This window comes from Xenopus laevis, chromosome 6S (assembly GCF_017654675.1).
Source record: "Xenopus laevis strain J_2021 chromosome 6S, Xenopus_laevis_v10.1, whole genome shotgun sequence".
NCBI classification, from domain to species: Eukaryota; Metazoa; Chordata; class Amphibia; order Anura; family Pipidae; genus Xenopus; species Xenopus laevis.
The window spans coordinates 103,914,412-103,934,346 of NC_054382.1; the positions used below are offsets into that span (position 1 = coordinate 103,914,412).

At 37.2% G+C, this 19,935-nt stretch overlaps 1 pseudogene; it reads right to left on the bottom strand.

Annotated features, from left to right (window-relative positions):
• LOC108719735 overlaps positions 1 to 19,935 on the bottom strand; it is a 45,754-nt pseudogene that overhangs the window by 5,326 nt on the left and 20,493 nt on the right.

A 19,935-nucleotide genomic window follows, 5' to 3' on the forward strand; every position in this document is an offset into this window, starting at 1 on the left:
ACGCAAGAGGTAACGTTTAGTAAAATCCACATCTGAATTTGCGTAGTTACGTCCATTCGCTAGAGCGCAACTTTGCCAGGCGTAAGGAAGCGAATTACCGCTTGAGTCTATCTCCTTCGCTAGCAAAGTTACGTCTGTGCCCGTTAGTAAATCGGCGAAGTAACAAAATGACGTCACGCTGACGAATTTTCGCTAATGTTAGTCACTTCGCCCTTTAGTAAATCTGCATCATAGTCTCTTAAATGAGAAAATATTGTATATTCATGAAAATATAGATATAGGATATAAATCTTATCTACATTATAGTATACATTCTAATAAATAGCTATGGGAGCCCTTATTCTGAACCTGTTATCCAGAAAGCTGAATTATGGGAAGGCCATCTCCCATGGACTCCATTTTAATCAAATAATTCTAATTTTTAATAATTATTCCCTTTTCCCTATAATAGGAAGACAGTTCCTTGTACTTGACCCCAACTAAGATATAACTATTTCTTACTGGAGTCAAAACAACTGTGTAGCCTCAAGCTTTTATATGGTCACAGAGCTCCTTGGTGACTTCCATTAATCGAAAATATATCAGTAGGTGATACGTTATACTCTATACAGTGTATTGAATAAAGTCCCCCCTATTGTAAAATATAAGGATATCATAAGTCACCGAGGATTTCTATGACCATATAAACATATACAGGTCATGGAACTCAGAGGTTACTTCTAATATCCTCATATTTTCCAACAAGGGGTACTTTATTTATTATAATACACACGTTTTAGTGAGTCATGTGACAAAAATGACATCACTAAGCTCCATTTATAACTGATGACATCACTAAGAGCTGTTTATAAGGATATCATTTACAGGATATTCATGGCTCTTGTGTATTATATTGTTTATATTGTTTATATAATACTGCTGATTATAATACAAACCTTAATTTTCTTTAAGGTTCGGCCGAATCCAAAATAGTGGATTTGGTGCATCCCTAGTTAGAAAGAAAAAATACATGTATAAGTGGCTTTATTATTCATAAAAGAAAGGGCCTGGGCCATATGTCATACCAAGTGTATGTGCTTTGCTGTATAACTACTTTCTGCCCCCCCCCCTATGAGCAGCTATTGATGTTAGCCCTTAAAAAATTATTTTAATATTGCCAAGGTAAGCAGATTGTTCAGAGATTCACTCTGGCAGGGTCATTGTATGACATTCACTTTTTTGTTTGTGATCTAAGATGTTTTGGCTACATACATTCTTCTTTCTTTATTATCAAGATGTGCAGTCCCTCCTGATAAATATCTCACAGCATAGTGTGACATGACACCACTTTATATCAGGTAGGTGGGTAGGAGTCTTATCAAGTGGCCTGCATAACAATGACCTGTATGAAAATTATCCATGTGAAAGTATGCCTTGAGCTTGTAGAAATGGCCCATTTGGGATGTAATAAAAGGTTTTATGTGATGAGGCCAAGACAAGACCTTCAATGTCAAAGCAATAATTGAGTTGCAAATCTATTTCTGCCGATGCATAAAAAAACACCAGGTAAGTAGTAAGGTGAAAATAGCCATTGTAAGCTGTTCATCAGCGGAGACTGAAGATCTTTTTCAACTTGAAGAATGGAATGGAAACAACCTGTTTTGCTATGCCAAAATCTTAAAGTTTGAGTGAAAGCTCATCTTCCATCAGTACAATTATCCCAAGGCCAAATTGACAGTACAGTGGCTTAAAAAAGATGAATGTTCATCTTAGACCTCATCTCAGTCCAACTGAGAACCTGAGACACTGGTTTCTTCTGAAAAACCTGGATCAGATCTGCCTGAAATAATAAACTAAAATCTCTCCCAAACAGTATGCAAGCCATTGGGCAAACCTGCTTACCCTAAATATAATAAATTAGCAATAATACTGACTTACAACACACCTAACCATGGACGTAACTACAGAGGAAGCAGACCCTGCGGTTGCAGAGGGACCCATGAGGTTAGAGGGCCCATTAAGGCCGTAAATTTATGAGCAATTTAAATATATCTTGGCAGAATTGGCAAATTTAGGGCCTTTAGGGCACTAAATTGAATTTGCTATGAGGCCCAGTAACATCTAGTTACGCCACTGCACCTAACTTTGAATGATAATAATGAGCTTCTAGATGAAGGTGCAGCTCCAAAATGTCGATATAATAGTCAAAAAAGGCTACTATCTGATTTACTGTATGGACAGCACACCAGATCTACCAATTTAGTAACCCATTTGGCTACCAAATAGAGGGCCAGTATGGCAACTGCTGAAAGATCATATTATTCTAGGCGTCAGATACTCCATTTGGCTCAGGAACATATATATGGACAGATATCATCATGAGATAAGGGGTTTACCCATCAATGGTGTAACTAGGGGACTGTGAGCCTGGGTGCAAAATTTGCACCAAGGTCCCGCCCCCAGAACAAGTGCCAAGCGCTGGAGGTTTCTTTCAGGCCTCTCTGCTGTGATTCCAGCAGCACTTCAGTGACTCTAGCGGGCCCTATTGGGGACGGCCTGGGTGCTGTAGTAATATGACAGTAGGGCTCATGTACTACAAACATGGCTGGAAGCAAAGTGAAAATTACAGGTGCACTCTGCTATGTGTTGTTGCACTTTCTGCCCTGGATGAAGGAACTTTGCAGCAGGTTTCTGTAGTCAAAAACAGCACAGAGACCTGTGTACGCATAGTAAATACAGTACTGTCTGCATTCAGCTGAGGGGCAGACAGGGGGTGGCATGTATACATCATTCAAATACATTCAAACAAGTGATAGGCAGGTCTGCCTTGTGCCTGTCTGTACCTCAGGTCAACTTGTGCAGCCATATCCCAGTCACACTCACAAAATGAGTACTAAGGGGGCACATTTTTGAAGCCCTTAGTACTCTAGCACTTGCATCTGGGGTGTCAGTAGATAAGTCCCAGTAACTTGTACTTGATGATGCCTATGTTCACATAAATCTCCGTCGATTCCAGGGTGCTCTGATGGCTGCCGCCTCGCTAAAAGCTCAATTCACGGCAAAATAATACTATAATTCTCTTTTTTTCCATTGTTTACATTTTTCTTAGGTAAAGTTAAGGCATTGGGCTACAGAGTGTAGAAAACCGCAATTTCCAAGCATTTGAGATAGTGGATGCCATCCCTGTATTTCATATTACATAAAGTACACAACACAAACCTCAGGATCTTTATCTCCTACACTGCTTTTAAAAACCCATAAATCTGAAAGCAGAGAGAGAGAGAGAGATTTTGGTATTTGCTGTAGAAAACAATTTAAATCTATTTGGAGGGAATGATTCCCGCAGCAGATGTTTAGAATTAAACAAGTTAATAGGCGCATACACTTTTTTTTTCTTTTTAATATTATCGCCAAACTCGGATTTAGCCTTTTGCTTACCTTTTATTGTTAATTGCACAAGCTGCAATGTTTACACGCAATGAAAGTATCTGCAGATATAAACGACCTAATTTATAATTGATGTAAATGGATATTATTATGTCAATTAAGCAGCTGTGTCCTCCACCTTCTCCGCAAACAGAAACGTGTGATAAACGGAGTTTGCCGCTACTTTGTTGGAGGTTGATAAAAATAAATAACTTATCAAGCAAGACCATGCTATCCAACGGTTCTCTGGTGATATGGATGTCATATTCGGACCCCTACTTCTGACCTGTTGACTGCAGCAAATGGTCAATTCCGTCACGCACTGCTGCAAGTGCTTCTGGGTGCCTCACAAGGTAATACATGGCCCAGAATGTTGCCGGAATCGTGTTACCCACAGAGGCCCAAAGGAAGGCAAAATGATGTGCTGAGAGAAAATAAGTGAAAAGGAAGATTAATAGCATTTATTACACTGATTAGATTTGCAGTGTGCTAATTAAAAGATGTTAGGACACAGACCCAGCCAAGGATCAGTGAATGCTAATGAGGACCAATAGGCTTCTGAAGTCTAATTTTCTGCTTAATGAGAATAGTTTAAAATGTAATGTCGGTAGGAGGGAGGAGGATGTAGTAAGGGGAGTATATGCGGCTAGGTTATAATCTCTTTCTCATTATCACCATTAAATATCATGTTTTACCACCTCAGCTTAAAAAAAAAAAAAAATCAATTATTATAGATGGTTGTTTGAGAGTAAAACATTTTATCATTAGCCAATTAAAAAGAAGCATTAAAACATTTCAAGGTCGCAACTGGGTGTTTTTTTTTCTCTCTTCGTCAAAGGTCTGTAGTAAATTATCATGTCTAACGTTTAGCAGCGAAACCTGCTTTGTCATAGTCATATTCTTCCAGCGTGTTTTTTCTCTCCTGGACAACCTCGGACATCTCGGGATTTTTTTTTTCCATTTTATTAGGGAAAAAGAAATGTATGAGTTCTTCACGAATCTTCTTGGTAGCTCCTAGCAACGCAATTGGTATGTTTATGACAAGATAGGGGAACTTGGCATCAAACTTTGTAAATTTTTCTCTGATTTCGCTAATAACTTTGCGACCATCTGCAATAGGATCTCTTCCATAGAGTGTCATAAAACTGGCTTCAAACATAATACAGCAGCAGAACTGGTACATTTTTTCTGCTTTCCAATCTGTTGCTTGTGAGAATTTCCATTTGAATACATGTTGGAGATTTCCCATCATGCTGTCAGTAAGCTTGTCCAATGCCCTACCCTGCATGATTTTGTATATTCTGTTCATTTTATCGTTTAGATGAGGGAACTTTGCTTCTGTCAGGCGTGGGTAGTCGAAAGTTCTGGATGCCATCGAATTGGCAAACTCGTGAAAGTCAAGTTGCTTGCCATGCTTAATGACGTACTGGAACTGGGTCGAGTCCATTAGAAAAGTTATATATTTCCCTGTGTGAGAGAAAACATTTCACGAGTGTCATTTTTCTGACATTATTACCCACATCATAACAAAAATACAGTTACATTACCGTTAATATTTGCAAGTTAAATGCAATATTTCATTCATAGGATTCGTAAGTATGATAATTAAAACTAATTATAAACAATATCATTTTAAAAAAAATTGGTCAGACAATGATACCTCAATGCCAAAGCTACAGCACTGGATTCATCCTTGAAATGCATTTAGCACAACTAGAGTTCCGCTAGAAGCTACAAAAATGAAACAAATGACGCACTTTCTTGCTATATAAATAAACACGACAATTTTACCATGCCAAAATTAATTCTCCAGCTCTAGATAAAACATCAATCGATCAAACTATCAATGGACATGAGCTGCAGCTCATGGCCATTGAAATTGCATGTCCAGCTAGGTGGACAGTATGGTCACGTCTCTTTCTACAATAGACTCATTCGCTACTGCAGCACCTTTACCTCTTGAGCCCAAGAAACCAAACATAAATCCAACACAGTTTAAATAATCTCATATGAGAGCAGACAGTAGACAACTGTAGCATGCTGCCCTTGTCCACACAAACGTGCAGGAGAGAAATACAGCAGCAAACCTTACTCTAAACATGTTCTTCCTGTAGTCTATAAGGGACTAGGAAATGCTCAAAGTTGGCACATTAACAATGGCAAGCTGTTTGGTTCACGGTCATCTTGGCTGTACCATAAAAACATTATAAGTACATATTGAGTATGTATTTTATATTATATTACATGCCACAGAGCTAGTTGGTCTAAATTATTTGTTTGATGTATACGTTTATTGTTTCCTTCTTATAATTGAGTGGGATACTCAAAAATGAAAGGACTAAATAAAAAGAAAATATAAAGAACAATTAAGTGCACTCTATGGTAATTTTTGACTTTATCTACTTTTACATCATACTCATATTTGATCTTCATTTCAATAATATTGATAGATAATGGTGATTTTATATAACAAATATGATGAACTATTTACATTTTGTAGTACATGCATTGTACTGTGTCTATTTATTAATAAAGCACTACAAACATACTCAGTTCTTTACAAAGCATAAATACAACCAGTGGTAAAGCTACATAAATCAGATTATACTAATAGTGAAACTAAACACTTACTTAAAAGCAAAGAGTCTTAATACACAGTTGGGATAAGGTCCCTGCCCTCAAAAGCTTACTATCTATTAGGAAGAGGAGACAGAAGCAGACATTGGAGTGATAGACATGTAGAATTGAAATAAACATAAGTGGAAAATTTTGCAGGGAAAGAGTAAAGTTTGTCCATGATCACTTGGAACAATGTAATCCGCACAGACACAACAAAGATAGTTTTCGGCCACAGTGCCGGAGAAACATGTGTGGTGAAACCGAAATGCAGCATTTCACCAGAAGAACATAATATCGAATGTAAAGCATGGTGGTGCAGATCATATTCATTTTTCAGACTTGCTGTTTGGAGATAATGTGAGACCCATCTGTCTGAAGATTAAATCTGTGTCTTGCAACATGACAATGACCCTAAACACCCCTCTAAATCCACCAAGGAATAGCAGAAAAAAATGAAACAGAGGCTTCTGGAATGGCCAAGTCAAAGCCCAGATCTAAATCCAATTGAGATCTCATGGGAGGATTTGAAATGAGCTATACATGTGAGAAATGGGAAGAAATTTCCTCAACCTGATGTGAGAGACTGTTACACAATTATAAAATTGCCTACCTGAGGTTGTTGATACTAAAGGTGGTAATACCAGGTGTTCATTTTCTCTTTTTTTTTTTTGTTCAGTTACAACAGGCCTATCTTTATATGCTATTGAATGAATCCCAAATATTGATATGTTCACATATAAGAAAAACATTTACACGGGCTGAGCTTACTTTCTTACATGACTGTATTATAGTTATCTTTGTAGGCAGTATTTCATGTAAAACTTCTAAGGATATTTAGGGGCCGATTCACTAAGCTCGAGTGAAGGATTCGAATGAAAAATACTTCGAATTTCGAAGTATTTTTTGGGTACTTCGACCATCGAATGGGCTACTTCGACCTTCGACTACGACCTTCGACTTCGATTCGAACGATTCGAACGAAAAATCGTTCGACTATTCGACCATTCGATAGTCGAAGTACTTTCCCTTTAAAAAAAACTTCGACCCCCTACTTCGGCAGATAAAACCTACCGAAGTCAATGTTAGCCTATGGGGAAGGTCCCCATAGGCTTGCTAAACTTTTTTTGATCGAAGGATTTTCCTTCGGTCGTTGGATTAAAATCCTTCGAATCGTTCGATTCGAAGGATTTAATCGTTCGATCGAACGAAAAATCCTTCGATCGATTGAACGAACGTTTAGCGCTAAATCCTTCGACTTCGATATTCGAAGTCGAAGGATTTCAATTCGAGGGTCGAATTTCGAAGTATTTTTTACTTCGAAATTCGACCCGTAGTGAATCGGCCCCTTACTGTTATTCGGTTACAAGGTTTTCTCCTTTGTCACTCTAGGGGGTATATTTATCAAAGAGTGAAGTTAATAGTGAAGTTCCGCCACTAGAGTGATATTCCGCCACTCTCCATTCATTTCTATGGGATTTTTATAGGCGTATTTATCAAAGGGTGAACTTTCACTTTCACCCATTGATAAATACACCTTTCAAAATCCCATAGAAATGAATTGAGAGCTGCGGAATTTCACTGTAGTGGCGGAACTTCACTCTTTGATAAATTTACCCCAAAGTGAGTTCTAATGGAGGTGGTGATAGAGATAAAGGGGATCTGTTTAATTTAATCTGGGGTAACCTCTTTAGATGTAAGAGAATGTCTGCAGAAGTAGAGCTTTCAAGGAAGGGGTTACTTATACATCACCCAGTGGTCTGTTAGGTATCAGTCATTTACAGGTATATCAGGGAAACTGCAGGAATATTTTTGAAGAGTGACAAAGTTAAAAAACATCTTCCAACATCCCTGGCTTGGTCAAAAAAACATGTTGCAGAAGGGATTCTATGTATATTGCCATGGGCTTCTGCCATATAGTATAGTATATAGTATGATATTGACATAACATGCAAGAAATCCACTGAGCAGAAATATTTTAGATTAGATATTACAATACAAACCATCCAGTGTTTATCTTTTTCACTATACTCATGCCAGAGTTGTGTTCTGCATGAAGATCAAAATGTAGAGCATTTAAATGAATTGGAATGCCATCTAGGAGAAACTGCTATTTGCCCTTGAGAACTTCCATAATCTCTTCTTTTATGCTTGTACAAAATAAAAGGGCAGCAAATCTGTCAACCAAACTATTGAGCCTTGGGGTATTGATCAATGGGGAACTGGCAACAGAGAGAACCAACAGCTGAACAACTCAGAAGAAAATGGCACACAGTCAATAGAGGGACATTGACCACAACTTTAGAGCAGCTTCAAGTTATAAATCTCACCCCAAAATATGAACAATAGTCTAGATGCAGACAGGGATACCTTGTTTTACATGTAATACTGACTGAGCCAGCAATTCTATATCATATGTATCCATCATTCTTTTTTGGCTCTATCTATTGTCAGTATTGATTTTATAAAAGTTACCTGAAATGATGGCACTTGCTTTGCTATTAATCAAACTATTTCTCCTCTGTGAATAAATACTAATGATAACAGTCATCGGTTATCTATATTTATTTAATCTGACTTTAATCAGAAGATGTTTTTACCCAAAAAGAATACAGAGATAAAGCCTACATTACCTGGACCATCTGTCCCAAATATTTTAGGAATGTTAACTACTTCCTTGTTGTTTCACCTCTATTTTTTTTTCTGTTATATAAATACTATTATGATTCATAATATGTATATGTGTGTTGTTGATCTATGTTGTTCTGTGATTTTTATCAAACCTGAGAGTTTCTTAAACGACAGCAGGTTGTTATGAGCATGCTAGCAAAAGAAAATTAAGCACCAGCTCATTTAGGGGCCGATTCACTAACTTCGAGTGAAGGATTCGAAGTAAAAAAACTTCGAATTTCAAAGTGTTTTTTGGGCTACTTTGACCATCGAATGGGCTACTTCGACCTTCGACTACGACTTCGAATCGAAGGATCCGAACTAAAAATCGTTCGACTATTCGACCATTCGATAGTCGAAGTACTGTCTCTTTAAGAAAAAACTTCGACCCCCTAGTTCGCCATCTAAAAGCTACCAAACTCAATGGTAGCCGATGGGGAAGGTCCCCATAGGCTTTCCTAAGTTTTTTTGATCAAAGGATATTCCTTCGATCGTTGGATTAAAATCCTTCGAATCGTTCAATTCGAAGGATTTTAACGTTCGATCGAAGTAATAATACTTTGATCGTTCGATCGAACTATTTGCGCTAAAATACTGTGTCTTTGCAACTACACACTTCATATTAAATACCTGATAAGATTTTGTCTGCGCTCAACTGTTAATAATGATGGGGCTAAAAATTAAAGGGTTCTGTGAAATTCAAAACTACGGTACATTAAGAGGGAAAGAATCCAAAATTTGAATCTAAGACAGTTTTCTTAGCTCTCAACTTCATCAGCTTCCATGAAGAGGTTTGTGCGCATCAGATAATCTTGTTGTTACTGTAGAATCCCTGGTGTTTAGTGGAGCGATGTCTGTAGTGCAGCTTCTTTGTTCAGTACTTTGCTTCTATGGTTTCAGTAAAGTTCTTCTCTGTTTTGCTTTAGAGACAACTTGAGGATACTCTAAAACAACAGTCCACGACCTTTCCTACTTATGAACCACAGTCAAATGTAAAAAGAGTTGGAAAGTGACACAACCATGATAAAAGTTCTTGGGGTGCCAAATAAGGGCTGTGATTGCCAATTTGGTAGCCTCTGTGCAGATTGTCAGCCTATTGGTGGCTCTGTTTGGCAGTATATCTTGTTTTTATTCAACCAAAACTTGCCACAAAGCCAGATATCTAAAAATAAGCACCTGCTTTGGGGACAATGGGAGCAACATACAAGCAACATACTGAGCAACATGTGGTTAAAGGAACACTTGAACTCTCTGGAAATCTGTTATCCAGAAAGATCCAAAATGTATTTCTTTATGGAAAGATCCCTGATCTGGAAAAGCCAAGATTCCAAATACTTCATATCATAGATTTTTAGTTGCACATTATTTATGGTATATCAATGAGAAACTGTTTTTTTAACGAAAAGTACGTTTTTAGGAACAATATCCAAGAAATTCTAATATGCATAATTTTCTAAACCCTGTGGCTGGCAGAACAAAGACAAACATGGTTGAAGCAAACCAAAAATAATTGAGAGAGACTATTTCCAAGCACATGCTAAGCAGTCCTTTCTGGCAGGTAACAGAATGGATTAGAGCCTTGGGGTGATAATAGAAAGAACTACAAAACAAATGACTTAATGCACAGCATCCATGAATTAAATCCAACATTATGCTTGGATAGGGCAAGGAAGGAAGCGGCACATCAAATTGTGAAGGGCTGCGATGCCATCATGTGAGCTGCTGACAGCTCCTCACAAACTGGGTTACATACAAACATGCACTTTGGAATGAGAATGGAAATTTTACATCTGCTGTGACAAAAAAATCCAATTCAGATTTACAAAGATTTTACTTACCTTTTAAAACAAATGGATCCTGCTATTATATTTGAACTATTTTTTCAAATTCATCTTTTTGCAATGAATAATATATATATATATATATATATATATATATATATATATATATATATATATATATATATATATATATATATATATATATATATATATATATATATATATATATAGTCCAAAAGGAAGCCAGCACTCTCGTCATGATTCAACTTGCCTGGGTGAGGTATCAAACATTTAAATCTGTATCAAATAAGTAGAATCCGCACTCTCAGGTCTCAAATTATAAAATCTTTTTATTAAAATGGGAGACTGATGATTCGGCCCTTTTCTCAAAGAAAAGTCCTCGGAGGAGGCCGAAACGTCAGTCTCCCATTTAAATAAAAAGATTTTCTAATTTGTATAAAACCTGAGAGTGCGGATCCTCCTTATTTGAGATATTATATATATACACAGCATATGGTTAATGATCCTTTCTCACCACATCTTCCATTACCCTAATAAGTGGTCACTGGCACCCAAGTTTGGATTATATATCAGACAGCAAGACAGTTTACTGTAGCAGGGTATACTAAATCCACTTATTCTTCATCTACTTCTCACCTCCCATAACTTCTTCCCTCTACAAACTGCAAAGCAGCAAAAAAAATGGGGAAAGAAAATAACACTTCTGACTTTTCTCCATTGCTTGGGGTAGGGATGTCAGTGGAGGGGAGGTGGGTGACGTGTGAGAAATAATAATTTCAGGTTTGGAGTTGGTGCCTTGCCAACTTAGTCTCTATGGAACAAGTAATACAGAAACAGAAATGTTTATATCCTACAGCTTGGATTGCTCTGTATATTTCAAGCCTATTTTTCTTTTTTTGCCATTTGATTCTGTTTTCATATTGGAACTCAACGAGAACAATAGTCAGTAGAACTCGCATCTGGCATTACTAATGCTGCCCTAAACTGAACACGATTCCCATGAACATGTAGAAATATGTAACAAATGTGTCCTATGCTAAGGACTTCCTGATACATACTAATCTTACAATTTTTAAAGCGGTTTGGGGATCCAGAGAGATTAACCTTTCAGCCATTATTACAAGGCTCTCCAACTTTGAATTTACAATGTAAACATTTTAAGTAAATTTTTATTATTAAGATGAACCATCTGTCCACCATCTGCTAGCTACAAATTCAAAATAGATGCTTCTTCCTGATATGTAGACAGCTATTAAAAAAACAAATTCAATGCAATTTATTGTTTGTTGTTGAGCAATATATATATATATATATATATATATATATGTGTGTGTGTGTGTGTGTCTTTTTAATTGTATAAAGCAGGGATGAAAAACAATCTACACAGGTGTCAGAACCAAATGTTGTAAAAAGTCTTACATGTTCTTTCCTTTGCATAGGAGCCACACATTCAATTCCAAATTGGAATTGGTTCAAAACCAAACATATTCAATTATACACATAACAGCAGAATAAATCACAAGATCGAATGGCTTTATTTTCTGAATTAGACTCTGTAACAGTCAGGATTTATGCAGCCAACATCAATTAGGAAGAGCGTGGAAATGTAATATTAAAATGCCAGGGAAATGTAATCCTGATGGACACTAAGGCTTAAAAGCCCTTCAGTTCATGACCGACTGACATACACAGAGCCCCAATGGTTTATTTCATAAGTTGTTGCCCTGATTTTTTTCAAAGGAATATGTGTAGAGATACATTACACAGAATAATTGTATACATGTAGGAGTTTTTTTATTATAAATATCAGTGTACTTTAACATATCTTGCACAGTATTGTATTCAAATTTCAAAGTCTTTTTTTTTCCCTCTAAAAATTCAGATTTTTTTAAACACACACACAGGTATGGGATCTCCTATCTAGAAACCCATTATCCACAAAGCTTACAAAATGGCCATCTCCCATAGACTCCATTTTAATCAAATAATCCAAATTTCTAAAAATGATTTCCTTTTTCTCTGTACTAATAAAACAGTACCTTGTACTTGATCCCAACTAAGATATAATTAATCCTTATTGAAGGCAAAACAATTCTATTGGGTTTAAGGGGTTATTTATTAAACTCTGAATTTTTCTGGCCGGACTTTTAAAGGGGAAAATACAATTTTTTTGGAGAAAAAAAACTTAAATTTTTTGGTATTTATTAAAGTCCATAAAGTCTAATGAAAAAAGTACTCCAACTCAGACCTCATAATGGACTTCTTATCTCTGTCATCACTCCTTCTTAGGGCTGGGACACACTGGGCGATTTGGGAAGATTTAGTCGCCTGGCGACTAATCGCCGCGACTTTCCGCGACCAATCTTCCCTGAATGCCTTCCCTCGCTCTGCGCATGGCTAAAATGAAAAATCGCCTGCGATAATCACACTCGGCGATTCGTTTTCCGAAGTCGCCTGAAGTTTCCTCGTGAGGCAACTTCAGGCGACTTTGGAAAACGAATCGCCATGTGTGATTAGCGCTGGCGACTTTTCATTTTTTACAGGCGAGGCATTCGGGGAGAAAAGTTGTGGCGATTAGTCGCCAGGCAACTAAGTCTCCCCAAATTGCCCAGTGTGTCCCAGCCCTTAATCCTAATCTTAACTGAGTAGTCAGCCTAATGTTTCATGTATGGGTCTATCCCCAATCAACCCGTATCAATATATACTGTAGAATTAACATTCATTCAGATATCAACTGGATAGTAGGGAAATTCAATCCTTCCTTGTGATCTAGTCCTCGGTGGGAGGGACAGATAATGAATGACCAGGCCTGCCAGTTGATTAGAAAAAGTCGGCTCATTTGTTAACCTTGCCTGTATAAATATTTTCCATTAAAAAATTAAGACACTAAAAGAATATAATCAACTAGTAAAATGTGGTGTGATGCTGACTATGCCCAGTAGCTGTAACAAATAGAGGGTGATTTCTCACTATAATACTAAGAAATAGTGATGGGCGAATTTGTCCCGTTTCGCCAAAAAATTCAGCGAGAAATTTGCGAAACACAAATTTTTATGCCCGCGTCAATTCTGACGCTCGACATTAAATTCAATAATGTTGACACGCAACAGTTTTGACGAGGGCGACTTTTCCAACACGCGTCTAAAATAGTTTTCGCAGCAGTTGCGCTAATTTATTCACCGGCGGCGAAACACGGAAATTCCCTGTGAATTCGCGCCTGGTGAATTTCTTTGCCCATCACTACTAAGAAACCCTGAAGCATTGCTGAGTAATAAAAGCACCAACATACCATACATTTTTCCTCCATGACTTGGGGCTATTTACTAGATTGCCGGGCGACTAATCTTCCCGAATCGCAGCCTGTGTCTCTGCCCTAAGGGGGGTATTTACTTAAACTGGACTTTTTCTCACTATAATTAAAACAAAAAAAATCGACCAAACTCCCAAACCCAAATCCAAATCACCTTAATGTATCCATTAGAACTCTATAAAATCAGTGCCAGAAAAAGTCGAGACAAAATTGTGTGTCAATTTGAATTGTGAGTTTTTTTCTAATTGACTCGCTGATAACTCGGTTCATTGAACAATACCAGTGCAAACAGATAAAATTATTTAGAATACTAAAAGTAAAAAAACATGTTACAATTGTTAAAGGGACCATCTGCCATTGATTTCTACATGATTTTGACAGGTTTTAGCTGGAGTATTTTGGATTCCAATTTTTAGTAGCTTTGCAGCTTAATACATCTCGAAATATTCAAGGTTTTTTTTTCCTCTAAAAAGGACAGTTTTTCCACTTTAAAAACTCAACCAGAAAAATTTGATGTTTCATAAATAGGCCGCTACATTTGTAAACGTATTTTTATTAAGCAAAATACTGCCCAAACCTAGCCGAAAAATATGAAAGTAAATTTTTGTTGAAAAAGTGAAACAAATCAGAAAATATTTTCACACTAGTAAGTCATATGAAGAGATTTCCTGCCCAGTTATTATTTAATAAATTAATAAGGAATTCATAATGATAATAAAAATAATAATATGTAGAGATTTACTGCCCAGTTATCATTTAATAAATGAATAAGGGATTCATAATGATAATACAAATAATAACAATGAATTAACAAAACACCTGTAACAAGGTATAGATTTGGAGCAATTCTTTGTCCAAGCAAAGCCCAAGGAAAACAGTATTTGAAACCAACTTATTGTCTCCTCTTAATATGCACGCTGACATAATGCGTAGACAGTTCTAAATACAAAATGATTGTGTGTTAACTTGCCTGCTGACTTTTTAAGGAGCTGTTCCAAGAAGTCTGATTCAGATATAGAATTGGTTCACAATAGTTGCATGGCTGGCAAGCTTAACTATATTATAAACGTGTTCCTAAAAAAGTAGGGGTAGGCAGAAGAGGCACATGCGTAGGGCACTGGAGGGGGGTGCCAGGCATGTACTTTCTTTCTCTGTCTCCTACCCCATGTCTGGACCCCTGTCTCCACTCTCCTCCTCACTCACACTATTCTGTAACATAGTGAGACCATGCATGTTTATTCCGTGTACGTATTTGTTTGCGAGTGCGAGAGTGTCAGGAGGGTGGGAGGAGACGAAACTGCACAGGTTGCCAAGGGCGCAGCCTAGCCTGACACTGCACAATGGGAAATCAGGACTTTTCTTCTAAAAAAATTCTGATCACTTTTTGAGTATTCCACGGCTACCTAAAACAATGCAGGACTAACATTTAATTTCCACTAGGGATGCCCTGAATCAACTATTTTGGGTTTGGCCGAACCTGCAAATCCTTTGTGAAAGATCCGGCAGAATACCGGACCGAATCTGAACCCTAATTTGCATATAAGTGAGGGGGAGGTAAAAAAAATGTTTGTTTTCTGATGAAAAGTCCCATGATTTTAAGGATTCGGATTCTGTTCGGTCAGGCACAAGGATTTGGCTAAATCCGAATCCTGCTGAAAATGGCCAAATCCTGGCCGAATACCGAACCGAATACTGGATTTGGTGCATCCCTAATGTCCACACAGTCTTGAAATGCTTAAAAAGAAATGGCTTTAGCTGCAACCAATTTTCCTTCGAACAACACTCTTCTGTAAAAGTCCCCATCTTGCATTCCTGCAAAGCTCTATTTCCATGAATAATCTGTTTGCACAGTTTGATCCTAATATTCCGGCTGTTCAATGAATTGATATAGTTAATCCTAACCATAGTCTAAGTTAAGCACATTACCGGCCAAATGGATTCAGCATTATAAAATTAACTCGGCTCAATTAACACAAACAATCTTTGAAAATAAAATTCCCTGGGTTGAACCATTATTCTTTTATCAGCAATAACCATTGAACACAGCATCTCCAAAAATAAACAGCTGGAAGAGATATACAATATAATGGTACTTTAACTATGAGATGTTTATCATAAAAGCTGTCATCATTGGTGTAGATGTCTTTTACTTGTAGAGCTGGGTTGTAATATCATGTTTGATTATTTTCAAACCAAGCACATGTTAAGAAGGTCTGCAGATATATAGGCAAAAAAGCACTCCCATAGGCAAAGTTGACTCTTCTTTTCATGCTCCAGGTCCATTTTGGACTTAGGCCTTAAATTCAAGGCGGGGGGGCAGGATTACTCACAATGTATTTAGGATGTCCAAAAAATACTGGAAAATCAGGTGACCCTGAATACCACATATACTGAGAAGGAGTTAAGCTCTGATTCTCCTTGTGAAAAGGTGAGAAATCATGTTTGAAGAATCTCAGATTCAATTGGCCCCAGTAGATGGTTAAGGCAGAAAGGGGACATAGAGGGCTAGTAAGTAGTGTTGGGCGACTTTATTCACCAGGTGCGAATTCGCAGAAAATTTGCAGCTAAAATTCACCGGCGTCGCAAAATTTTTTAATGCCGGCGACGATTTTGATGCCGGGATCAAAGTTTTTTCGACGCCAGAAACGGTTCCAATGCCAACGCCCATTTAGACGACAGCGACAATAAACGGACGCCCATTGACTTTAATTAAATTCACCCATCACTACTAGTAAGCTGAACAGCCTTTCAACCCTACTGAGAAATGTATTGAAAATACAGCCCCAGTAGTAAATCACTTGAGAGTTAGGTAAGAGCTATAGACAAATGTCTTTTCATTAGTCCAGGTAAGAGCCACCTGTCTTACTCTCCTTGAGCACACAGCTCTTGCAAGTCAGGTAGAATAAATGTATTTTTACAGAAAACACATCAAATAAAATATGAATACGTTTAAATTTGTATTAAAGATTTTTAATATTTTACTATGAGAGCATAGTGCATAGGAGCTTTGAGACAGAACTAAATTAATTTGTAATAAAATATTACAGGAAAGTTATAAAATAGCATACCTCCCAACATCTGAAAAATTTAAAGAGGGACAAAAACATGAGCCGTGAGTAACGAGGCAAAACTGTTTGGATTTTACAAAATTTGGCAGGTTAGGCAAATTTCAATGAATTTCTCGGAATCTTAAGGCAATGTTATGTATTATAACAGTTTTGCTAATAAAGCTAAAATTGCTCTTTAAGCTGTGAGTCTCAATTTCCCCAAGAGACCTGCTTATCTTAAATAGTTACAGTTGAATCTTTGTTTATCTTAAATTGTTACAAATGAAGTGCAGGTGCTTCAGAAAGTTTGTATCTGTCGTCCGAGCAGGAGATCAAAGAGAAACTTGGGACATTTCAGTAAGAAACCTGGGACTGCGAGCTGAGCTGTCAAAATAGGGATTGTCCCGCAGAAAACAGGACAGCTGGGAGGTATGAAATAGTATTGATACTGAAAGAAACTTTGAATGTTCTGTTTATATTCACCCTGTTTGCTTGGATTTTCAAGCAAACAGGGCTAATATAAAAATATATAACTTGCACTGCAGTGTGTGTGTTAAGCAAGGTGACCACGATACTGCCACAATTAGTGATGGGCGAATTTGCGCCTTTTCGCTTCGCCGTAAAATGTGCGAATTTCCCGCGAAATGTATGTTAAATTGACACTGAGTAAACTGTATAACATAATTTTTGATACTCCTTAAAACGGCAGTGTGGCTAATGTTACATACATTTTCTAAATCTTTTATTAAAGTGGCTAATATTCTGTATTTATTATTTGGTTTATAGTACACCTGTTTATGCAGAGCAGTTTGACTTATATTGTGCATGTAATATTAGTTGGTTAATATAAACGTTATACCCCAGAACATTGGAATCTTGTCCACAATGTTATATTTTAATATTGCTTAACGTGCGATGATGGTTGTAAAAGTTCTGAATTATGGGAAGGCCATTTTAATCAAATAACTCCAACTTTTATAAATGATTTCCTTTTTCTCAGTAATAATACACCAGTACTTTGTGCTTGATGCTAACTAAGCTGCACGAATCCATATTGGTTGCAAAACAATCCTATTGTTTTTATTTTTTAATGTTTAAATTATTTTTAGGAGACTTAAGGTATGATGATCCAGAAAATTCCAGGCATTCCCAAGCATTCTGGATAATATCTTCAAAACCTGTACTTTAGAAACTACATAGCTGCTAAACAGAAGGCAAAAGCTAAAAGAAGCAATATGGCTTGTGAGGGGCGAATTTATTCGGCAGGCGCACATTCGCGGCGAAGTAGTGTGAATAAATTCGGTAGCTTCAAAAAAAATGAATGCCAGCGTCCATTTTTTTGACGCCGGAGCATTTTCGCAGGCGAATGTGCGCCAGCATCCAAAAACGGGACGCCGGCGTCAAAAACGAACGCCATTTCGCAATTTTTTCGCTGTGTCGCGAATTTCGTGGGAAATTCTCTAATTTTTCGCCCAAACACCCCAAATTCACCCATCACTAAATATGCCAAACTATAATTAAGTCTATAGTCTGTAGATCCATTCTGCTCTAGTAAGTCACAAGCAAAAATGGGAATTGTACAATTTTCTTCTGCCTCATTGGTTACAAAAACATCTATTAGGTTAAAAAATGCATGCATCTCTTCTTCCCACTTCCACAGCTCAGTTGGTCACTGACCATTGCAGTGAAACTGATCGAATCTGAAATATTTAACTCCAAAAACTCATATGTACCGTGTCATTGCAACAAAGAGCGAGATGCAAGACTCCCTCAAGTCATGTTTAGAGCTGTCTATTTCCTCTTGATCCTTACACAAAATAATCTCAGGGAATACTATTATACAGGGTATCTTTCTATCCAAGCGCTATCAAATTTACGTAATCAGTCTCTTATTAGGAAGATTTCAGTGAACTGTTGACAATGATGTACAGTCGTGTATAGCCAGGATGACGTTTAGGGAAAACGATTCTGCTGCACCACCACACAAAACCAATTAGAGAACTATTTTCTCCGACAGGTCAGGAATTTACATTGTTTCCCATGGAAAGATGTGCTTTTTAATTTCTTTATTAAGATGACATCCATGTCCCCTGTTACTTTTCAGAATGACAATCATTTGCTCATCACATTGGAAAGTACAATCAGCAAAATCGCATCACCGGTACAGGACAGTGGCCAGAAACGCCAGGCATCATTCTGTATTTTCCAAGTCAACTCATTTGGAGATTGATAATTAAAACAATCTATATTGATCTAAAACTGTTGACAGGACCTGCATTCACGTTCTGGTGGGACACTTACTGAAATGCAGAATCGATGAGAAATGTGAGTTTTCACAGGAAAAAGAGTAGCTTTTTGGCAAAAATGCATCCTAACAAGATCTGTGGTTTCTGAGGTCCAGGCAAAACGAAATAGAGCTTTGTCTTTTATATTAAATGATCTGCTAAAGATTATCTTCTGAAGAGAGAGATGGATATTGTGATGCTTCATGATAAACATTCCAGATGCTCCCTCTGACATGAGATTTGGTATAGTCTTTACATAAAATCCTAACATCTGTGAATTTGTTTTCATCAGACATATCTGATTATTGATCGAAACCTAGCACAGATCATTATATCGTCCAGTTGTAAACGGGAAATATGCTATTGACTTCTACATGACCGTGGCAGGTTTGAGATGGAGTACTTTTATATGCTATGACCAACATATCACTAAGTCGCCAGAAATTACCTCTGGAGGAAAATTCAGGGGCGATTTAGAGATATGTTGGTCATAGCACCCGAGATTTCAATTATTTCAAATGGAGAGGCATTTTCAGGAGATTTGTCCCCTTCACTGCCCTAAAGAAACTCAATAAGTATAATTATATCATAGTTGGGATCATGTACAAGGAAGGTACTGTTTTTCCTTACTATTGTTACAGAGGAAAAGGAAATATGTTTTAAAATTTTGAATTATTTGAATAAAATTGAGTCCCGTCATTCTGAGCTTTCTGGATAACAGGTTTCTGGAGAATGGATCCTGTGTCTGTATTATACATCAGTCATTTAAATGTAGTTTAACTTGAGTTTATTTAGCAAGG